Raw genomic sequence first — 6,295 nt, 5'->3', positions numbered from 1 at the left:
TAGATGCCCCTTCCTAAGCCAATGACGCAAGCTTAAGTTTAATTATCTTCTGAATTTGTCCTCTAAGCCCTTCCAAAAGTGGCCGACTACCCAACAGCCAAATACCAATCAGAACTTGTCATCCCTCAGAAAACTCCACTAGCGTATCATCACTCTCAGGGTTAAAGGAGAAAAAGAGAAACTCAAACTCTTTGCTATCCCTACAGAATTTTGAGTGATCTGGTCCCTGCCTACTTATTTTACCTCATTTGTACCTTCCTCCCTCTGGTCATTTTCGCTGAATGTTCCTTCTGCCTGAATCATTATTTCCCTAAACCTTTGCATGGCTACTTCCTTCCGGTCATTCAGGCCTCAGCTCAAATGTCATCTACAAGTAAGGTTGCAAGATTTAGCAAATAAAAATACAGGATGCTTAATTAAATTTGAATTTCAGACAAGCAATGCAATAATACATTTTAGTATAAATATGTCCCATGTAATATTTGGGACATACTGCAAGGAGATCCTGGAGAAGGCAGTGACACCCCACTCCAGCACTCTTGCCTGGAAAATCCCATGGATGGAGGAGCCTGGTAGGCTGCAGTCCGTGGGGTCGCTAAGAGTCGGACAGGACTGAGCGACTTCACTTTCACTTTTCACTTTCATGCATTGGAGAAGGAAATGGCAACCCATTCCAGTGTTCTCGCCTGGAGAATCCCAGGGACAGGGGAGCCTGGTGAGCTGCCGTCTATGGGGTCGCACAGAGTCGGACACGACTGAAGCGACTTAGCAGCAGCAGCAGCAAGGAGATCCAACCAGTCCATTCTGAAGGAGATCAGCCCTGGGATTTCTTTGGAAGGAATGATGCTAAAGCTGAAACTCCAGTACTTTGGCCACCTCATGCGAAGAGTTGACTCATTGGAAAAGACTCTGATGCTGGGAGGAATTGGGGGCAGGAGGAGAAGGGGACGACAGAGGATGAGATGGCTGGATGGCATCACTGACTCGATGGATGTGGGTCTGAGTGAACTCTGGGAGTTGGTGATGGACAGGGAGGCCTGGCATGCTGCGATTCATGGGGTCGCAAAGAGTCGGACACGACTGAGCGACTGGACTGAACTGAACTGTACTAAAAAAATTCATTCTTTATGTGAAATTCAGATGTGATTGGGAAGACTTCCTTGGTGGTCCCAGTGGTTAAGAATTCGCCTGCCAATGTAGGAGACACAGGTTCAAGCCCTGGTCTGGGAAGATTTCACATGCTATGGGGCAACTAAGCCCATATACCACAATTACTGAGCCTGCACTCTACAGCCCACGCTCCAAAAAAGCCACTGCAATGAGAAGCCCACTCTCAGCTACTAGGGAAAGCCCACATGCAGCAATGAAGACCCTGCTGCTGCTAAGTCACTTCAGTCATGTCCGACTCTGTGCGACCCCATAGACGGCGGCCCACCAGGCTCCCCCATACCTGGGATTCTCCAGGCGAGAACACTGGAGTGGGCTGACATTTCCTTCTCCAATGCATGAAAGCGAAAAGTGAAAGTGAAGTCGCTGAGTCTTGTCCGACTCTTAGCAACCCCATGGACTGCGGCCCACCAGGCTCCTCCGTCCTTGGGATTTTCCAGGCAAGAGTGCTGGAGTGGGGTGCCATTGCCTACTCCGAATGAAGACCCAGGGCAACCAAAAATAAATAAATTAATTAAATTTTTAAAATCATTACATGATTTAATTAAAATCATGAACATGATTTAATTAAAAAATATGATAGGGTTGTTGTTGTTCAGTTGCTCAGTCATGTCCGACTCTTTGCGATCCCATGGACTACAGCACGCCAGGCTTCCCTGTCTTTCACCATCTTCCAGAGCTTGCTCAAATTCGTGTTCATTGAGTCAATGATGCCATCCAACCAACTCATCCTCTGTTGTCCCTTTCTCCTCCTGCCCTCAATCTTTCCCAGCATCAGGGTCTTTTTCAATGAGTTGGCTTTTTGCATCAGGTGGCCAAAGTATTGGAGCTTCAGCTTCAACATCAGTCCCCTCAATGAATATTCAGGATTAACTTTCTTTCGGATTGATTGGTTTGATCTCCTTGCAGTCCAAGGGACTCTCAAGAGTCTTCTCCCACACCACACTTCAAAAGCATTGAAGCTGTTTAGCTTTCTTTGTGGTCCAACTCTCACATCCATACATGACTACTGGAAAAACCAGAGCTTTGACTAGACAGACCTTTTTCGGCAAAGTAATGTCTCTGCTTTGTAATATGCTGTCTGGGTTTGTCATAGCTTTTCTTCCAAGGAGAAAGCATCTTTTAATTTCATGGCTGCAGTCACCATCTGCAGTGATTCTGGAGCCCAAGAAAATAAAGTCTGTCACTGTTTCCATTGTTCCCCCATCTATTTGCCATGAGGTGATGGCGAATGATTGGGTATCCTGTATTTTATCCAGCAACTCTTCCTCCTAGGGTAAGTTTCCAGTCTAACCTGTCTAAATCACAATCTCTCACTCTTCTGCAGTTATTCTGGTATGGCATTCTGTTCTGTTTACTTCATGGCATTTATTACTAGCTGAAATTATTTTATTTACAAGTTTATCAGTTGCTTCCCCAAAACGAGAATGTAAGCATCTTGAGAGCAGGGACCTTGAAAATTTGTTCACCACTGTGTCTTCAAGACTTCGAAAGGCATTTGAAACAAAGCAAGGACTAAAAAAATATTCACTGAAGTAAGGAATGAATAAATGGCATCTTAGCTGGGGCTGCTGTAGCAAAATACCATAGACTGAGTGACTTAAACCACAAACATTCATTTCTCACAATTCTGGCAGCTGGGAAGTCTAAGGTCAGAGTGCCAATATGGTTGCCTTCCTAGTGAGAACTCTCTTCCTGGCTTATAGACAGCTGTCTTCTCACTGTGACCTCACATGCTGGGGAAAGGAGGAGGACTCTGGTGTCTTTCTCTTTTTATTTAAAAAAAATTATTTATTTATCTGACTGCATGAAGTCTTAATTGAGGCATGCAGGATCTTCATTCTTTAGCTGCTGCATGTGAACTCTTAGTTGTGGCTTGCAAACCCTTAGTTGCGGCGTGTGGGATCCAGTTCGCTGACCAGGGATGAAACCTGGGGCCCCTGCACTGGGAGTGTGGCGTCTTAGCCACTGGACCCCCATCTTTCTCTTCTTACAAGGGCACTAATTCCATCATGGGGGCTCCATCCTCACGACCTCATCTAGACATAATCATCCCCTCTTCCTCCAAATACCATCACATTGGGGATTAGAATCTCAATGACATGAGTTTTAGGAGGACACAAACATTTAGTCAATAGCAGATGGAAATGTCTCTTCATTCCTAAGGGGGTATGAGGGTAGTAAGACCCATACTCGTCAAAATAAAGTCTCTCGATGTCTGTGCAGTGACCAAGAAGCCTCCCTCTTTTTTTGGCACCACAAGTTGTCTGGAAGTGTCCATCACTCTGCCTTTACAGGAGGATTACCTGTGAAGAGGTGGTTAGGCAGGAAGAAAGTGGATCCTGGGCTGTGGGGTAGCTCATTCTGTAAAAACAAACAACTTGGTATAAAGCAAGGTTCTCTCATTGTGGGATGGATGATTGAGTTCTTATTTCTCTGAGTCTGAAACAAACAAACCCCAAACTATTTTTTCTAGAGGAAAGCCAGGCCATGTCCTAGACAAGAGTGGGAAATACCTCCTCCCTTGAGACTCACTTTTATTGCCCCCAGGGCAAGCATCATGAGTTTAAACACAACTTTGCTAGAACATTCCTACCTCTGCCATGGTGTTTGAGGAAAGTCTCTCAAAGCTGGTCAGAAGCAACTTGACACCCAGTGAAGACCCAAAGGTGTCCCCATCTGCCTCACCCTGTCCCTTTGGTCCCTCAAACAGAGAGGCAAGAGCCCACTTCCGGAGACGAGACTAGGATAATGTGTTTCTGATGCCTCAATTTGGTTCAAACCAGAATAAACACGAATGGCAAAAATCAGCCCATGAGCTCATTCAGGCTTTGATCAGAGACATAATTTCATTATGAAATTTTGAATCAGGCTGTTGTGAAGTCTTGCCAAGGAGTTTCATTTTCCCAGATGATATGGTGGGTTGTTTCTCTCCTGTTCTCATACTCTGCTTGCGTTTAACATATGAACTTTCCATCTATTTTTATCATGTGATCCATCAATTCTTTTACAGCAGTATTTGCTGATCCTGACAACTGGACTGCAGTTCTACCAGCAGATAAAAGCCTCATCAAGGAAGGTCAGGCTAAAGTTATGGGTTTGGTGTGCCTGCTTTGCTCAATGCATGTGTAATACATTTTTCACATACACCCTTCCTGATGTCATGGTGACCAGAAGAGGCAAGGCATACCTCCAGGCCTATAATTTCTCAGCTTTAAAACTGACATGTTCATTTAACCACCCAGCAAGACTGCAGTGTGATCATATGAATTATAATACATGAAAGCATTGTATACCCAGCACATGCCATGTAGATAGAAGCTTTCTCTTTCCCTCCGGACCCAGAGTTAGCACTTCACTCCCTGGAGTCTTGCTCTGAATAAGCACAGGTTTGTGTGAATGGGAAGATCCCAACAGGAATAGAGTAGGAAGGTGGTTCAAAATCAAGCTTTGTGCCAAGTGCTGACAGGAAAAAATGGACTAGTGTTTTCATGGGAAGCAGAGAATCTTTTTTGGTTGTTGTCATTTAATTTTTTTTATTGGAGTTTAATTGCTTTACAATTTTGTGTTACTTTCTGCTGTACAACAACATGGATCAGCATACGTATACAAATCCCCCTCCCTCTTGAGCCTTCCCCCCATACCACCCCCTCTCGGTCATCAAAGAGCACTGATCTTAGCTCCCTGTGCTATACACAGCACGGAAGCAGAGAATCTCGACCTCACTTCCTTCTTCATTCTGTAAAAACCTTTTCATTGGGATCTAATGGACAAGTAGCAGCAGCTTTTTCAAGAGGTGTTTTTTTCAAAGCATGATCTGAGGACCACCAGCATCAGAAACACTTGGGGGAGTCGATGAAAAATGCAAACTTTAAAAAATTTTATTTATTTATTTACTTATTTATTTGGCTGTGCTGGGTCTTAGTTGTGGCATGAGGGATCTTTAGCTAAGGCAAGCAAACTCTTAGTTTTGGCATGTTGGATCTAGTTCCCTGATCAGGTATCGAACCTAGTCCCCCTGCACTGAGAGCATGGAGTTTTGGCCACTGGACCACCAGGGCAGTCCCCAGACTCTTTTTTTTAAATTGAAGTACAGTTGATTTACAATGTTGTGTTAGTTTTTGCTCTACAGCAAACTGATTTGCTTATACACACACACACACACACACACACACACATACATTCTTTTTAAATATTCTTTTCCATTATAGTTTATCATGTGTGCATATGCCAGTCGCTCAGGCATGTCTGACTCTTTGGGACCCCATGGACTACAGCCCACCAGGCTCCTCTGTCCATGGGATTATCCAGGCAAGAATGCTGGAGGGGTTGCCATTTCCTCCTCCAGGGGATCCTCCTGACCTTGGGATGGAACCTGAGTCTCCTGCACTGGGATGCGGATTCTCTACCACCAAGCCGCCTGGAAGCCCATTACGGCTTTTCACAGGATATTGAATATAGTTCCCTGTGCTGTACCGTGGGGCCTTGTTGTTTATCCATCCTACATGTCATAGTCTGCATCTGCTCACCCCAAACTCCCACTCCTCCCCCCACCAACCCCTTGGTAACAACACATCTGTTCTCTATGTCTGTGAGTCCGTTTCTGTTTCATATGTAAGTTCATTTGTGTCATATTTCAGATTCCACATATAACTGATATCATATGGTATTTGTCTTTCTCTTTCTGATTTACTTCACTTCTCTAGGCCCCTCCATGTTGCTGCAAATGCCATTATTTCATTCTTTTTAAGGCTCAGTAATATTCCATTGTGTGTGTGTGTGTGTGTGTGTGTGTGTGTATATATATATATATATATATATACACCACATTTCTTTTATCCATTCACTTGCTGATGGACATTTAAGTTGTTTTCATGTCTTGGCTATTGTGAATAGTGGTGCTATGAACATAGAAGTACAAATATCTTCTTGAATGATAGTTTTCTCCAGATAGAAGCCCAGGAGTGGAATTGCTGAATCATATGGCAACTCTAAAATACGCAGACTCTTGAGTTTCACCCAAGAACTACTGAAACCAGACTCTCTGGAGGTGGGGTCCAGGAAACATATATCTTAAAAAACTTCTGTAATGATCCCTCTGTACATAAAAATTTGAGATCTGAAAAGC

This window comes from Bubalus bubalis, chromosome 6, assembly GCF_019923935.1.
Source record: "Bubalus bubalis isolate 160015118507 breed Murrah chromosome 6, NDDB_SH_1, whole genome shotgun sequence".
Taxonomy (NCBI): Eukaryota; Metazoa; Chordata; class Mammalia; order Artiodactyla; family Bovidae; genus Bubalus; species Bubalus bubalis.
Note: the sequence above shows the minus strand (reverse complement) of the source record.